The sequence below is a fragment of the Triturus cristatus genome, chromosome 7, assembly GCF_964204655.1.
Source record: "Triturus cristatus chromosome 7, aTriCri1.1, whole genome shotgun sequence".
NCBI lineage: Eukaryota > Metazoa > Chordata > Amphibia > Caudata > Salamandridae > Triturus > Triturus cristatus.
Window position 1 is genome coordinate 713495588 of NC_140590.1, and position 16703 is coordinate 713512290.

Genomic DNA, 16703 nt, shown 5'->3' on the forward strand with positions numbered 1-16703 from the left:
CGGCTTGCGCCATCAGTACATGTGTCTAGCGCACGTCTCAGGACGGGTCGATCGGGTCCCCCCAGGGGCCCCCGGCGCCAATCCCCGCGTCCCACCCCCGTGGGTCCAGCGCATCAACGCAGCAGCTCAGCGGCGCGTGGGTAGGGACATAGTGCAGAAGGTGTGCGTAGGAAAGGAAGGGGTAACTAGGGTGAGGCAAACATAACTTGCCCCAACACGGGGGACATATCGCCAAGCACGATACGTCCAAACTGACTCCCGAATTGCATGAGAGCATGAACCTAGTTGTGAAGGGGGGGGGGGGGGGTCGGCTGGCGGCTGCTGAAGGCTCTACAAGCGGGCTATGTGCAAGATCTATAGCTAGCCACTGGAGCAATGCGAGTGCTGCAGGGGATGAAAGTGCCCGAGGCAACGGGGAAACGCCAGGAGCGCCGGGCCGGCAAATGCACGGTGTGGGGAATATCACCCTACGCTGCGGCTGTGTGGTCCTCTATACAGAGCTAGTCATATCAGATCGCCAGCTGTTCGCAGGGTGACTGAAGGCAGAACCCCCGAGTCCATTCCGGACTGTGTCGCCTCACTGTCCTCTTCCTCCTCAGACGTGAAGACATGGGGGGGCACGCTCCAGGTCCGTTGCCGGGGAGGCCGGGCAAAGGCCCGCCGCCGCCTTGAGGGCCTGGCGCCGTTCCTGGACGATCTGCTCCAAGTCCGGTGATCCCAAAGTGTGTGGCGGCCCCCCGGGGGTACCCGGGCGGTGTCATCTCCGCGAGCGCTGCCTCCTGTGTCCCCTCCCACAGTCGCTCACTGTTCTTGAGGACTCCCGGTCCGCCGGCCCACCGTACAGTTCTGGTCCGCCCAGTCGTGCGCCTCCTCCGGCGCCGCGAAGAAATGGGTGACACCGCCGTGGATGATCTTCAGGCGGGCCGGGAATAGGAGAGAGTATTGGATGTTTTCTGCTCTAAGGCGCCGTTTCACCTCCAGGAAGGACGCCCGTTGTCGTTGGACTGCACGCGAGTAGTCGGGAAAGATCATGACAGTCTTATTCTCGATGCGTAGCGGGCCCGCCTGCCGGGCCGCCCGTAGCACCGCGTCCCGGTCCCTGAAGTGGAGGAACTTGGCCAGCATCGGGCGAGGTGGGGCTCCCGGCTGCGGCCGACGAGCCGGCAAGCGGTGCGCCCGCTCGACAGAGAAGTAGGCCGTGCGGTCTTCGCCAGGGGTGAACGATTTAGTCCAGGTTTCGACGTACTCCACCGCATCCGCCCGCTCAATTCCCTCCGGCAGCCCTAGGACGCGAATGTTGCAGCGTCGAGACCGCCCCTCCAGGTCGTCAACGCGTTCTTCCATGGCGGACATGCGGCTCGTCAAAGCGTGCATCGATTCCCGGTGTGTGTCCACCATAGGTTGAATGTCGGCGACCGCTTTTGCGTTGTCCGTGACTCTATCCGCTAGTTAACGGTGGTCATCACGGAGGAGACTGACGTCCGTAGTTAGGGTGCCCGACTGCTGCTCCAAGGAGAGCCGCGACTGTTTAATCGCCTCCAGGACCTGATCCAGCTTGGTCGACAAGGAGGGCTCCCCATTCGATCCTGCGGCCACCGGGGCCCCTCCACGCGTGCCGGCCGGGACCCCCGACGCTGCCCCCGGGGTCGACAGCACCGACCTGGACTTGCCCATGGTGCCCACCAGGAGGGCCTTTGCAGACGCGGAACGGGCGCAGCGTCCGGGCTAGGTGTGGTCGTGGCTGGCCCTGAGCCCCCCCGACGCTCCGCCGCTACTCGTCTTCAACTGGCGTCGCTGCCGGGCCGTATCGCTTGCGGGGCAGGTAGGGCCGCGAAGGGCAAAGCAGCCGCTCAAGCAGTAGAGGTCTCCCACGGCGCCGTTGCCAGTCCCCGCTCACCTGCGGCCAGAGCCCTCCTCCACGTGTCCCCGGGCCAGACTTCGCCGCCGAATCAGCAGTACTCTGCCTGGGAGACTGAGTCGATTTCAGCTCCTCGTGGATCTCTCACCGTCTCCCCTATACTCCGGACAGGCCCCCGGGGGGGGTCGCTGCTATTAGTGCGGGATCCGGGCAGCACCCCCGGGCCTCAAGAACTGGCGCGCAACACTCTATGTTCTCGTCGCTCCACCTCCCAAGTCACTGTGCCAGGATGCCTTCGGCCGCCATCTTAAAGTCAGGCAGACGTCTCCGTAGCCATCACCGGAGGCCTCCCCACGTGGGAGTCGCCCCCCCGGCGCCGCTTTCAGACCGGTGCACCGCTGCGCGGGCCCACCTGCACCACAGCCTCCAATGCCTCACTGCACGGCCACGTCTCGGTCTCCCTCCGGTCACCTTCCTGCCGCGCCGGTCGACAGCGGCGTCAGTCCCCGCCGGCCAATGTTTGCGTCCACAGCACCCCTCGTCGGGTCTCACCCCTTCGCAGCTTCGGTGGCGCCCCGGCTCTCCACCAATGTCCGCCACACAGGGGGGGGATATTATGGGGGGCTCCCCGGCACCCACGAGGCACCAGAACCCGTGGTTCGCCACCGCAGCGCCCTCACTCCGGGCAATCCGCTCCCAAGGCAGTCAGCCGGCCCCTGCGGGGAGCGGGATCTCCACTTCCAGCGCTCCGGCCCCGGGCTCCTAGGTCAGCAGTGGTTGCGGCGGAGCCGGGCGGGCGCCATTTTGCGGTCCGCGCCCGATCAGCTCCCGCCTCAGAGTTCTGGCACCCAGGTGCCGTTCCACGATCGTGTCGCCAGCACTGGACTCCCCGCACCTCAGGGCAGCCTCAGAGGTTTGTAGATCGCCCCCAGGCTCCTCGAGAACAGGCGAGGTGAAAGCCCGATCTCGGAGCCTCAGTAAGCCGCGTCCGTCGCGGCGGCCATCTTAGCCACGCCCCCCTGTTTATGCACTGTGATATAGTGTTCTTTAAATAGAGGAGGTTTCAATTCTTTTCCTAAATTGGTGTAGTGTTGGGGCAGTTCTGATGGATACAGGGATGGTGTTCCAGATCCTGGGAGCATATATGGAAATGGCTTGCTCTTTTTGCTTTTTTTCACTTTTTAGGATCCGATTTGTAGCCCTTGTTTACGACTGAATCATACACAAACCTGAATGACCAAGTACGATGGGTGGATCGCATACGAGCCGACCGAATCGTGTCTGGGACCCAAACCTGTCCGCACGACCCGTTCGTAGCTGAATCGTGCCGTGCTATGGAGCCGAATTCCGACCGAGCGAGTACGATGCACGATTCTGACAGCTGCTACGCCTCGGACCCAGTTAGACTAAACGGCTGTCGGAAGCATAATTCACGGGGGGCCGAAGCGGCCCGCCTTCACCCGGGGCCCTCTGAATCGGTCACAGGGGTGTGCCCATGAGCCCCCCCCCCTCCCGTTCCAGGCATGCACAGTGTGGCGGGCACCATTGGGTGCCCACCACAGGATGTACACTTTTCCAAAGCCCACCCCTTTTCTGCTATGGGAACCTGTGTACGCGTCTGTGCACGGGCTCCAATAGAGTTCAATGGGAGCCATGCAAATTGAGTCTGTAAGCTTACAGCAGCATCAGGCTCGCTCGTTCAGAGTCCCGGAGCATGTCTCGCTCCGAAAGTCATCCGGATCAGAGTCGTACTGAGGGATTTCCTAGCGAGATCAGAATCGGGCCTTTAGTCTACATTCTGAAGGTGTCCTGGCTGAGGGTGTGCCAAGAACAACCAAAGATGGTGAGGTTGCCTGCAAGATAAGAGTGGGTGTTGGTCGTGATCTATGTAAATGATGCAGCTGGTTTTAAAGTTACTGCAGGTGGGCAAGTGGACTCAATGCAGTTCCATCAGGATGGGACAGATGTGATCATATTTCTGCAGGGCTTGGATGAGATGTGCTGTGACATTTCGCTTGAACATCAGTTTTGATGCAATAGTATAAAGGCTTGCCCATCAGTTTTAAAGTACCTTTCCAAAAGAAATAGTTTTACTTTCATTAGAGGGGAACGTTGGTACAGACCATCTTTGTCTTTTTTTTGTCAATATGTTCCTTTTGGTGGTGTTCAGGTTGTATCCTAATGGCTCGGCATTCAATGAAAGTTGGGGTTCCATGTCACTGAGGCAGCTTTGTACTGTATCTGGTTTGTTGTTCTTGGAAAATAACAAAAGTTCAGTCTTGGTTGGGTTCAGGTGCAAGCAGGGGATGGGCATCCACATCTGGATAATATGTACGCTGTATTTGAGGAGTTGGATTTCTGAAGCAGAGGAGAGTTTCAAGTAGAGTTGTGCATCATCCACTTATTGGAGAATCTTGATGTTGTTCTCTGCGAGTGAAGCACTAAATGGATCTATGTAAAGGTGGAAAGGTTGAAGAGGACAGGAGACAGTATTAACACTGGGGAACTCCAGAAATGTTATTGTTAGGGGCACCTTGACAAGTTTCAAAGCTGTAGGTGGGGACCTGATATGGGGAAACTAGTATTCCCCTATGTCCCTTAGTCAACAGGTTTCAGCCATCTCACCAACACATCGCCAGGCTACTTGAGTTTCTTTAGGACCTCACAAAGATCCCACTGCAATGTTCATAATTATCTGTGGTGAGAGAGAAACTAATAGGTTAAGTGTCGGGACGAGTATCTTTGAAATGTGTGACTACAAGGTCCGGACCCACCTCTCTAACCCCATAGAGCTACAATAGGAGAATTTTTAATAGAAAAGCAAAACAAGAGTGTGACCAAATAGGTTGGTATGTATGGAGGGCATGATTTTTGTGAAGGAGTTTTCACACTTTACAGTGCACAGATAATATTGATCATTGAAGTGGGATCTGTGTGAAGTCCGGAAGAAAGCCAAGTAACCCAGTGAGGCGTTGATCAGATGGCTACAAAATGTAGACCAAGGGACAGAGGATACTAGTTTCCTCATAAAGTCTCCCCACCTACAGGTTTAACCATGTCAAGGGGCCCCGAACAATAACATTTCTTGGGGACACCTTGCACAATTTTAACTTAAGGATCCCTCTAACAACCAAAGAGCTCCCTTGGTTTGCATGGTTGAGCCCACCTAGAAACACTAGGCATCTAGATGAGTACTCAATGATGAAGCATGCCACTGGAGGCTCCAGTGGGAGTCCTTTTAATCACCCTATGAGATTCGCCCAGGCTGTTGTAGAGGAGGGATAGGCAGATTGAATGATGGTTCCCTCTTGTTTTTGAAAATCAGGCTTTGGGAAGGCGAGCAAACCTCATTTACAACTTCCCACTCCACCCACCACTTGTTTTGATAAATGGTGATCTCTGGGCAAACAAAGGTTACATTTGGCATAGTTCCATGAAGAAAGGAAGCGGTACAACATGGACTGGTTGTTGAAGTCAATAATTAAAAATTAATATACCTCTTTAGGATTTGAAACATGTGACGTTTAATATAGAAAAAAACAATGGTCAGCGCGTGTTTTGGGACTAAAGAGCTTTCATATAAATTATTGCTTCTTCAGGGCCTATCAGATGTTCACCAATGTCATTTCTATTATTAATGTATATACATAATGTATAGTGAAGCAACAATTAAACAAAAAGGAAGGAATAAGTGAGGTAAGATGTGTTAAAGTAGACGAATGAGAGCAAGAGACAGGTAAAATGCATGCAAGAAGACAAAAAACAGACTATATGAAAAATCACAACACATTATAAATGAAAATTACATGAATCAACTTACTTGAACAATACTATTACATAATAGAGACACTATATCCATCGATAATAATCGGTTTTAAATGTAGGGCATAATATTCTAGAGTAGAAGATGAACATCATAGCAAGGTAAGAATGTGGCTGACGCAAGGTAAGAATATGGTGAACGACCTGCTGTTGACCAATCACACTCATTGCAGTAACTGTAATCAATATATGGCATTCAAAACTTACAATAATATTGCAATTTTCTGAAATTACATATTTAGAGAAGTAATTGGTTTTAATATTTAATTAGTCAACAAATCCTCGTCACAATTCCTGGGCCATGATAAGCTATCAGTGAATTAAAAGACATCTCAAAGTATAGTGAAATAATTTTTTTAAGTTCATATTTACAAAAAGAATGTCAGTTTCCACAGTTCTTTTACAAATAAATTTTCTGTGCAAGTGCCAGAATAAGATGAGTTAATAATGAAAAAATGCGAGAGGACTGATAGTTTCCATTAGTTCCATTAGTTTCAAAAGTGGATAACACAGTAATTATCTGACTGAAGCCTTGTGTGGAATCAAATGGATAAACATGAACCAATGGGGTTTCCAGTTCATGTTTTAAATGGACTGGCAATAGCCTTCCATGAAAAAATAATTTGAGAGAGTAGGGAACTTAACTCAGACAAGAAAACTTGATCAAAGCTGTAATAGTTTTTATAAAATGGAACTTCGTCATATGGATGAGGTGCTTCCGAACCCTCCTTATTAAATAGGATGGCCAGATAGGAAAAGGTTGAGATAAAACAGATCTTTGTGCCACCAATCATATCACAGCACTTCAGGGACCTTCTCCCACACTTCACGATAAACGTTTTACTTAAATTAACTGGTAAGCCTAAATCCTGCATGTAAGTAACACAATTAGTGATTAAACGCTGCAATCCTAGTGGGGTACGGGACATGAGCATGACATCATCCGCTTGGAGAAGGGCTGGGATCGGGAGATGATTGTCTCTAAAAAGTTTTACTACCACATTTCCCAGACTGTTTACGTACAATGTAAACTGAAAGGGTGCAAGTACGCAACCATGTCTGACCCACCCCTTTCTATGCTAAACGGATAGGTGCACTCTCCCTTAACACTATAACCATAGCCCAACTCTCAGAGACCAGTTCCCTCTGGAACTGTATTATGGGTGGATCGACTCCAAGGTCTATCATGATGGTCCACAGCTTATCGTGGCTAACACAGTCACATGCAGAGGATAGCCCTACAAAGGCTAAAAACGTGTTACCCCATTGCGTCTGGGGTACTTCCTAATTAAAAGATTAAGATCTAGTCCCTGCTCAATCGTCCCCAAGCGAGTACAAATTCCATATTGTAAATCTGAGAGGATTTTGTTGGATTCTGCCAGTTCCTGTAATCCATTCAAAATGATGCGGCCAACTACCTATACTAGCGAAGTTAGGAATGAGCTCGAACGATAGCAGGCAGGATTAAGACGGTCGCCCTTCTTATAAATTGGAACAATAAGTGACTCTGACCAGCTTTGAAAAAAACCTACGCTGCAGCATGCCTCTAAGACCAGGATCAGTAGAGGGCCCTGAAAAGAAATGCCAGAGCAGGTAAAAGTGTTTATAATCTTTCTGTGATCCTTTCTCTTGAATCCAGTGTTCTTCAAAGAGACTCTTTCTTCTTTAGAGTTATTCAAAAACGCAATACAAACACAGAGAGACAGCCGCCAACGCGTGTTTCACCCCCCAAAAGGTGGCTGGTTCAGCCTGTGGCTTCCTCAGGGCGTAAGGAGATCATACATCAGTAGTTTCTTTTGAAGTTTACAACGGTCCTAGAATAGGTCGGTCTATGCAGGGTCAGGAGGAGAGATAATCTGTCAGGTCATACTGGAAGGAAATATCAGTCGGTGTGAGCTATTCTAGGACTGGTTCTATACAGAATAGTTTCAACAGGCATAGAGTTTTAAAAGACAAAACCACACAGTCTCCCGGTAGTCCTTGCAGTCCCTTCCAAATCATTTTACTCTTCCAACCATCTTTATGTCAGCAAGAACGGCGGTGAGGGTGGACCGCCCCCGGGAGCATGAGTTTTGGTGGCAGTGGCTTGCCCACCCCTCCCTCGCAGGTCTCAATTGCGGGTGTCGCAGCCACATTTATAGCCAATACTAACCCCCCCTCCCAACTCTTTGATCACGCTGCCGTGGGCGGCAAATGCGGGGAGCCTAAGGCCGAGCTACGCCATTGAAGAAGGGCCCCTGCTCGATCGGTTTTGCTACCGGCCCAATTCAGGGATTTATTTCTCTGTGAGCCTACGTTTCATTTTCTATTGCTGGTTGAATTGGAACATTGGCCAGAATTATCACTAAGGGTGTCGCTTCAGGGAGTAGGTCAAGAAAATCCGATATCTTGCCCGTCAATCCTATAGCTGACTCACTGTTCAAGGGGATGTGGGAAGATGGGGAAAGATGGGGAAAGAGTTGTGTTCCTTCACAGGGTTTAGGTCTGCATCTTTAAGTCAACCCCAGGGGTCCTAGAATGTTTTGGAGGTGGTTGCGAGTGGGGTCAGACAGAGAAATGTAATCTAAAATATTTTGAACACATCCATTCTCTCTCTTTTCAGGTTCATTCGCCACTGTGACACTGGGGGAATTATCAGAGTCAATGTCTAGTACTGGAGGATAAACCTGGGTTAGAGGTACTATCATACCCTCAGTACAGATGGACAAGAGTTTGCTTTTCAGTTACCCTCATGCCACCTTTTAATGTAGTTCATTATACATTAACTTGTTTTTCCTGTGGGTTTAGCTTTAGCCAAAGTAGAAGGGTGCTTTCTCTTACCCATACTCTGAGCTGGATAATAAAATAAGTTTCTTACTTGTAACTGCAGTTCTCTAGTATCATTCATAGATTCACATACTTAAATCATTCCCCGTCAAAGTGAGAGTCCCACGGTTCCATAATAAAGCAGTATGTATCACTATCATAGCCTATAATGGCAATAAAAAAAAGTCAGTTTAATAGCCTATGTCTTTTTTTGAACAAGGACCAAACGAGCTAGAACCAATAAGGCGACAGCACCCTCAAGAACATTCCCAACAGAGACTGAGTCCCACAGATTTTCAAGCACAAGTGGGAATAAATAATCCAGAGCTATAAGAGAAGCCACTAAGAGGAGGAGGGTGGGTCCCATGTGAATCTACGAAAGATACCAATACTGGAGAGATGCAGTTACTGGTAAGTAACTTATTTTCTTCTCCAGTATTGGATATTTCATAGATTAACATGCTTGAATCAGAATAGCAAGCAGTTACTGTAATATTAGCTCAAACAGCGGAGGGTGGGTAGAAAATATATACATAACATTCATATGCAATTTAATAAATTAATATAGAAATATATATTTATACCAAACATTAAAATTTGCATAAATACAAAAGCAAACACATACAACCAAAAGGGGCTCCCCTTGTTTGAATAAGTGGTATAGTAAAAACTATCTAACTGAAGCACGACTGCACTGTGCCGATTCCAGGTTATAAAGCTGCATGAATTATATGCACTCTCCTCCAAGTCGCAGCACGACATATCTTTTCCAGAGGCACTTCCGCAAACAAAGTAGTTGAGGTGGACTCTGCCCCAGTTGCCTACACCCTGGTTTTCGCTGTGAGGGACGTGCCACCCTTTGAGTGGCAGAACTGGATTGCAGCTGAAATTCGTCGAGCGATGGTTGCCATTCTAAATGGGGCACACTTACGAGTGTGTCCCTCTGAGTCCAACAGTTGGTCACTTCTCATGAATTGTTTACCGCGATGCAAGTAGAATTTTAAATATCATATCATAGTATATGAATAGACCTCTCAGCTGGTTATGTTGGATTCTGAAAGAAAGTCCAAAATATAGGTTCATAGAGTCAAAATATAAAGGAACCTTGGGAATACATCTTTGGATTGGTTCTGAGATGTACTCAATTGCGGAGGTTCAAGAAGGTTCTTGTGTTGAAAAAGCCTCTATCTCCACTACCCTTCTGGTCGGAGTGAGCGCTAGTAACAAGGCAACCTTCTATTTGAAGAGACATTACTGGAGATAAAACTCTGAATAATTCTTTTATAAACTGTTTGATGAGTCTGCAAGAGCAGAAAGAGAGAAAATGTAATGAGCATCTACATCTTGATATTGCTGCAAGCCGTACCTTAACTCCTTGAGTGCTCATGACGGCTCACGGCCGTCATGAGTCACGGTGGGCATCTGCTCATGACAGCCGGGAGCCGTCCGAACGTTGCCGCTCCGCCCACGTGGTATTAATTCCCTGCCTTTGCAACAGAATTAATCAGTGGGCGGAGTTCGGACGGCTCCCGGCCGTCATGAGCACACGCCCACCGTGATTTATGACGGCCGGGGGACGTCCTGAGTACGGGAGCACCACGCCCAACCCCGCCCCCTCTCGCACCGCGGTGGAATTTGCCCCGCGGCGAAGGGGTTAACAGACATTTACAAACCATAATGGAGCAAACAAGGGGAGGTAGGGTAGTTATCTGCCAGATTATTCTAATAGAGGATGTAGGTTTTATTTTTGGCGCCATAGGCAGAAATGTTTCCATTACAGTTTACATGTCTTTATCGTGGCTTCCGCCTTGACTCGGAGAGAATACACCTGCAGTCCTGAGGAACATTGAGATCTTTGAATTCATGGAATTTAGGAGCCATGCTGTTTGAATCTATTGTTTTTGTAGCTGTTCCTGTAAGAGTCTAATTTTCAGGTGCACAAGAGGGATCATATTGATTGCTGAGGCCAGATGTCAAGAAGCTTATTGAACAGATGCACTGAATTCTTTTTTTTGTTTTTAGTTTGAGAGCCAGTTCCTAGAGCGGTCATTGCTTGGCTTGGGGTAGAAAGTCTTTGTCTTCGACAGTGTCTAGTGTTGGGGCCTAGGAACACAATCTTCTTAGATGGATGAGTTGATGATCTCTTTGAGAATTATCAGAGACCTAGTTTGTGAAACAACTTTAGTCAAGCATCTGAAATGCCATTGGTGCTTTTATCAACCATTTGCCGAGGTAGGGGAATACCTGAAGACCCCCTGTCCTCAAAAAAGCTGACACAGGGTTTTGCAGTAGGTATAAAATGTAGGAAGTTAATCTGAAGACAAATGGGAGAATTTTGATACGTGGGAGGAAATGTGGAAGTATAAATCCTGTAAATTCAGAGCCGTCATGCGGTGTTGGTAAGGGTGACCACATAACATTATTGGTTTTGGAAATACTTTCCGGAGGTCTATAATGAATTGTCAATCCTTTGTTTTTGTGTCTATAAAGAAAAAAAAAAAAAAAAAAAAAAAAAAAAAAAAAGGAGAATAGAAGCCTGTTCCTTTCTGAGAATGCAAGCCTTTCTCCATAGAACCTTTAGTTAGTGTAGCTAGCACTCCCCTCCGAAGCAGATAAGGGGGGGTGCTCTTGTTTGGTGGAGTGGTGGGCTGAATTTGGGTGAACTCTAACATCTGACCATATATTTTGAGATCCAGGACTTATTTGTCCGAAACTATTTCCCACCATAGATTACAAAATTTTGGAACTGTTGCTCCCACTGGATAACGTAAGCCGCACCAAAACATTGTCACAGTAGGTAAGCTAGCTAAAGGGCTATGGATAGCGTTGCTAAGACTGATTCCTCTGGTATCCTCCTTGATACAGAGGAGTATCTCTTTCACGGGTGCCTCTAAAGGGTGCTTATTTCGAAATTGAATGTACCAAAAGATCTTGAGGTGTCAGAGTCAGCCTTGACTACTAGCAAGGCGTCGTCAACGTGCTTGCCAAACAGAGCATCTCCATGGTAAGGTAAAAATAGTCGCACCTCAGGTTCTAAATGTAGTGGCCTTGAACCAACATTGGGGTCTGAGAACTAAGGTGGATGTAGACGAATAGGCGGACTTTGACAATGTTGGTCGCCGATGAGGCCTTCGTTGTGGAGGATGCAGTTATAGATGAAGCCGCCGCAGACGAGGCCGTCGTAGATGATGCCATCATAGACGGGTCCATCATAGACATGGTTATCGTAGGTAAGATTCTAACAGACGAGGCTGTAGTCGTAGACGACCGTCCTAGAGAACCGACATACATGAGGCAATTGTAGAAGAGGCTGTCGAAGACGAGCGTCAGACGATGCCATCGTAGATGATGCAATCGTAGATTAGGTCCTTCATATAGAGGAGGCCATTCATATACGAGGCCATTCATATACGAGGCCATTCATATACGAGGCCATTCATATACGAGGCCATTCATATACGAGGCCATCTTAGATAAGGCGGTCGTAGATGACCATTTTAGATGAGGCTGAGGTCGACGAACGTCGCAGATGAGGGTGTCATGGATTGACCGTCGTAGAAGAGGCCATTCGCAGATGAGGCAGTCGTCGACGACCATCGTAGAAGGCTGTTGAAGATGACCATCGTAGACAAGGGCACTGTAGACGACCGTCAAAGAGGAGGCCATTATAGACGACCATCGTAGATGAGGGTGTCTTCGATGAGTCGTCTGCGGCCATCGTAAACGAGTCTGTCAAAGATGACCATCGTAGACGAGACTGTCGTAGATGACTATCATAGACGAGGCCTTCATAGACATGGTTATTGTAGGTAAGGTTATCGTAGGAAAGGTTATCGCAGACGAGGCTGTAGTTGCAGACAACCGTCAGAGAACCGCCACAGATTAGGTCGTTGTAGAAGAGGCTGTCATAGACGACTGTCATAGACGATGCCATCGTAGATGATGCAACCGTAGAGGAGGCCATTTATAGAGGAGGCCATTCGTAGATGAGGCCATCTTAGATAAGGTTGTCGTAGATGACCATTTTAGAGGAGGCCGACGTCGACGAACGTCGCAGATGAGGCCATCATAGACTGACCGTCGTAGAGGAGGCCATTCGCAGATGAGGCAGTCGTCGATGATAGTCGTAGATGAGGCCATCGTAGACAAGGCCGTTGTAGATGAGCGTCATAGATGAGGCCATTGTAGACGACCATCGTATATGAGGGTGTCTTCGACAACCGTCGTCTGCGACCATCGTAAACGAGGCTCTCGTAGATGATCATCAGAGACGAGGCTGTCGTAGATGAGGCCGTCGAAGACGAGGCTGTTGTAGACGACCATTGTAGACGAGGCTGTCGTAGACAACCGTCGTACACAAGACTGTCCTAGACCATCATAGATGAGGCAAGCGTAGATGACTGTCATAGACAATGCCATGGTAGATCGATGATTTTGACGGCAGTTTTGACGTAGATGCCTCATTGTCAGGTTATGAGGGTTTACCCGATGTAGTGTCAGGACTGAAGAGGAAACTGTAGCGTCTGCCTCTGATGACGTTTTTTCCGAATTATCTCTCTCCCTCTCTCTGTGAGAAGTGCCTTATCAAGACTCATGGTAACTCTTTTTTATGGCTTTTCTGCGCGCCCTCTGGAGATCCTTGGCACGACCACACTTTTTGACCTCTCCTATGAGGTAAAAGAATCCTCTCTGTCCTCATCAGAAGTGACAGATTTAAGTTTCTGTAGTCCCAATAATAGCCTCATCTCTCTGAACGTGAGAGTTTGAGGAAAAGGTTAGGCATATTCATTACCTTATTTTCAGCTACTCTGACATTAGTGCCAGGGTCAGAGAAATGAAACATGAAATATAAACTTGGATGATCCAAAAAGAAGTAATAGCTGAAGAAACTGAGCAGAGCTCAGGGAAGCTCTCTTCACACGACGTGCAGTAGAAAATCTGAGGGACTCTGCTTCTGTTGGGGCTGTTTTAGAGGGTGCTATCGCCTGATTGGTTATAGTTCAAGTCTGGTCCTTTTGCAATAAAGGACATGGATAGGCTATTAAACTAGCTTTTTCATTGCCATTATAGGCTGTGATAGTGATACATACTGCTTTATTATGGTACCGTAGGACTCCCACTTCGACAACGGGGAATGATTCAACCATGTAAAACTATGACAAATCCAATACTGAGAACGGGAAGAATAATTTTGAAGAGACAGGGGGCAGTAAATTGAGGATAGGATAACCTCTTATGGTCAAAAAAGGAGCATTGATTAGTGCACCTTAATTATTATGACAAAGCTTCCCAGAAACCAAAAATGTGCCACCCCCGACTACAGGGCATGTAGCACCTCCTACCTAACAGCTCACAGAGTCCTGTGAGCCTTGTAAGGACGACACCTTAAAGCCTTAATGGAAGAGGTTTTCAACAGGTCCTCTAAAAATTTTGACTGCGACTTAGAGGTCAAAGAAAAGGCCGAAAGGTCCCAGAAGGCGGAGTTCATGTCCAAGTTCCAATGAACGAAGAGTCCCACCACAGAGGAAATGCCAGAGGGGCGATCGGCAGGAACAAGAAAGTCAAAGGTTCACAAACCTCAGGTTAGCTAAAATCTCTTGTTCTCTTCTTTGACTTTAACCCATCCATCCTTGCCCCTTTCCTTCTTCAGGCATAACTGTTGTTTCATTGTATATTATGTAATGAATTAAAAACACAAACGAGATTGTTAAATATTCCCTGACAAAGCGATAATTAGTATAAATGGTCTTACCTCACAAAACGTGTTGGCTGTTGTATTCTCCATTAAAAATGAAGCTTCAAATCATGATGAGCCAAGTGAATTTTTAACTATTGACCTCAACAACCAGTATTTTATAAACACGACATAGTGTTCATTCCAAGTTAGTGCATGTTGCACCAGGGGCAGACCCTGTGAGGTATTTTACATATTCACAGAGTGTAAAATTGACTGTAGTAATTCTAATAAGTCTCAAAATCCGACAGCTGGTTCCAGAAGCCTGTTGCGTCAAAAACATTTCACTGTATCAGTCACTGCTGCTTTTCTGAATTCTCAAAGGAAACTTCGGGCAAATTTATTATTCTCCTCTGAAGCATTTGAACGGACATCAAACTCAATGGCAAAACAATTAATCAAAGGTAGAGTCTGTGTACCAGGGCATAGTGGTCTTCATTGTGACTTAACAATGAATCATTACAATCACCCCAGAGCACATACATATGTACCCAAGAACAGAAAACTTGAAGAAAAGAAACTCATTATTTTCTGGGGCCAATTCTAGATGCCAAAAAATGTACACTAAGCACAAGCTGCAAACATATTGGTATTTTTGGACAAACGAAGAACTTCATCTACAGTTTTCTGATTGCCATTATTTGGTCAAAATATAAAGTGACAAACTGACATAAGATTTTAGAACGGTTTAGGTTTGTTGATACACACAAAGGCAAAGGGTCACCAGAAGTCATAATGAGAACAGGATTTTAGAATTACTCCCAGCTACATAAATTACTCCTCTTCATTCAGTGTACATAACGTCATGATGATGTCATAAAACCTTGTGTGATGACAGTCCTGAAAATCACATGTGGACACTCTGGTGTAGGCCAATACTTTCCTTACTTCCAGACACTAAATTGACTTCTGATGGTAATACTGCAGAAACATAATAATTTATAAAACCAACACCACTTTCCTAGAAACATATTGGCAATCTTTCACATACAAGAAATAGTTAAGGATGAGTTTTAATGAAATGATTTTAAGGACTACAAATAAGTAAAACTAAATTCACATACGGCTTTTTTAAAACAGTTCTTCAGTGCTTCAAATTGCTTTGCACACGCATCTTTTTGCAACTCCGCTTTCCCTGTTGTTGTGGCAGCAACACACTTTCCGTAGGATATGGCCTACAAGACAAGCACACAGTTTAAACATTCAGTTGAAGCTAAAGTGTGAACAACAATCCTTTTTACATTAACATTCACAGCATGGAAAAATGGCTTGTCGCAAATGCCAGATTAAAGTGCTGGGAATTACTAATTCCCGGTCTACCTGCTTGCTCGAAGCCATCTCTAAAGGTGTATAATGAAGTGAGAGTGACCTTTTATGTCATAATCGATGCTTTACTAATTCAAGTTGCTTCATTAAAATTAGTCAGGTAAGGCCAGTGGACAGGCACCAGTGCATACATGCAAAGTGAAAATAGAAGTCTCAGAGAAGATCAAGATGTGAAGCGCATATAAAGCCTTAAGTGTAAAACTGCATATTTTATTCATCCACAATTCTCATACTAGGATTACAAGGGTACAGCCTGTGCCCCCGTCTTTTCTCTCACTAGTATTAAAGGGGCATGGTTCTTTTAAAGCCAGCTGACCTATTCTAAGGTGAACACAGGTAGTTTTAAAATGGTCATATTAATGTGTTTTATACCTTGAAGGGTTTGCACCTTCACAAAAGAAGAGGAGACAGCAGTACAGGATGTATTGATAATCCAGTGTGGACATCTAGTTTGCAGTCTATGGAAACCCAGAAGATTATTTCAAAAACATGACCTTGAGGCTCGTGAGCTGTGTGAAACACCTATCATGTCAACATGCTTTTGCATCGCTATTGAACCTCCTGCTGTTTCACCATTCTGCGTGGATTGGTATGATGAAGTGTTTCGACCAACCAGAGCAGTTTCTCAAGAGACAGCCCCACCGTACACCTCTTCCATCTACAGTGACGGAGCACACTTCTCTCTGAAACTGTCCCAATCAATGTTTGTAACGTCTGTAACTGTTAATCTCACGGAAAAGATAACTAAAAATAATTGTATGGATGGACCGGAGGCTCAGATTTTGCTTTACTTTCATCATTTAATTAGCTCGGCAGTCTTATTAACAAAAACAGATTACTTTCATGCAAAGGATTCGAACTCCCATAAATCCAAGCGATGAAGATGAACATCCACCAATCAGATGCACCGGTCACTGCTTAAGAGTATCCTTAGGGAACAGCACTTCCTCGTTCTGAGGGGCACAGCAGCCAGATAAGTGCCTTTGGTAGTGAATACTTTTATACTTAGGTTGCTTGTGTGTATCCGATTTCTATAGAACATTGAGCAGTAGCCCGAGGGTGTTCTGCCTTTGCTGGTGCGAAGGTCTCCTTTCAACGTGAACATGGTCCACGATCGGTTGGAGAGGTTTACCAGGCACTTTTCCTTGCCTTCTCTTT

At 46.9% G+C, this 16703-nt stretch overlaps 1 long non-coding RNA gene across 1 annotated transcript in view; it reads right to left on the reverse strand.

Annotated features, from left to right (window-relative positions):
- The window catches only part of LOC146810395 (uncharacterized), a 71012-nt gene that overhangs the window by 27213 nt on the left and 27096 nt on the right, over positions 1-16703 (reverse strand). The window contains exon 2 of the long non-coding RNA XR_014966585.1: positions 15284-15394. This is a non-coding gene — a long non-coding RNA (uncharacterized LOC146810395). The remainder of the gene's footprint in view (positions 1-15283; positions 15395-16703) is intronic.